Source organism: Octodon degus, unplaced genomic scaffold, assembly GCF_000260255.1.
Source record: "Octodon degus isolate 3935 unplaced genomic scaffold, OctDeg1.0 scaffold00355, whole genome shotgun sequence".
NCBI classification, from domain to species: Eukaryota; Metazoa; Chordata; class Mammalia; order Rodentia; family Octodontidae; genus Octodon; species Octodon degus.
The window spans coordinates 647,387-648,620 of NW_004524931.1; positions in this window are offsets into that span (position 1 = coordinate 647,387).

Below are 1,234 nucleotides of genomic sequence, written 5' to 3' on the forward strand. Positions count from 1 at the left end.
ACCACCCCTTGTAGCTCTGTGCAAAGACCTAAAGTTACCACAGGAAGAAAGGAAAGGAAGGAAAGGAAAGGAAAGGAAAGGAGGAAGAAGTTATAGTCAGCATAGTTATAAGAATACTTACTTACATTAGCATATATAGCTACTATATTTCTCCCAAAATAAGACCTAACTAGAAAATAAACCTGTCCAGGGGTATAGCTCAGTGACATAAGTGCCTCCCTGGCAAGTGTAAGATCCTGGGTTTGATCCCTGGTACAAAAAGAAAACAAGAAAGAAAGAAAGAAAGAAAGAAAGAAAGAAAGAAAGAAAGAAAGAAAGAAAGAAGAAAGAAAGAAAGAAAACCTTATTTTATGTCATGATTTTTCAGGAAGCTTACAATAGAAGACCTATCTCCAGTTCTTTAAATGGCTGCTTCAACAAAGCAGTCAGGCTCAGGTTTCTGTGGTTCGATCTCCACAACTCAAGCCAGCCAAACCTGCCCTGAAGGCATTCGGAGCAAAAAAAAAAAATTCAAATAAGCCCCAGGTAAGATTATCAGCCAGATAGGCACATTTAATATGTCCATTGTAATGTGAAATGGATATATTGAATTATAAAATAATATATAATTAAATATAAATAATATCAACACTAATACTTAAAATTAATAATGATACAAATTATAACTAAGCATTTATAAATACCCAAATACCCAAGCAGACATCTTTGGATTAGAGGTAAACACCTATGCAAACAGATGAATTTGAGAGTTACTGCCAATGACCAGGATACAGACACAACACATGAAAAATGTGTGAACTTGATAAATGGATATGGTTGTGTCTAATATGAATCTTTATAATTCAATTTATAATGTCTTATAATGGACATACTTACTGTACCTGTGTGAAATAAAAATAGACTTTCTGAATTTTGGTGCCTGTAATTTTTCATTGGTTTTGTGTGGATCATCATTCTTGTGAGGGTTTGTTGTTTGTTTTTTGTTTGTCTGTCTTTTTTTTGGATCCCCAAGCCTGCCCTGAGGGTGGGGCTGGCATGGCATGTGGTGCCAGCAATTGAACCATGGTCCCCTGAGCCTGCCTAAGCTTGTCTAAGCAGGTACTTTAGACCTCGGAGCTATATTACCAGCCCTGTTTGTCTTTTTGAAACAGGGTCATACCGTGTAGTTCAGGCTCACCTTGAGCTCACTTTGTAGGCCAGACTGGCCTCAAACTCACAACCATCCTCCTGCCTT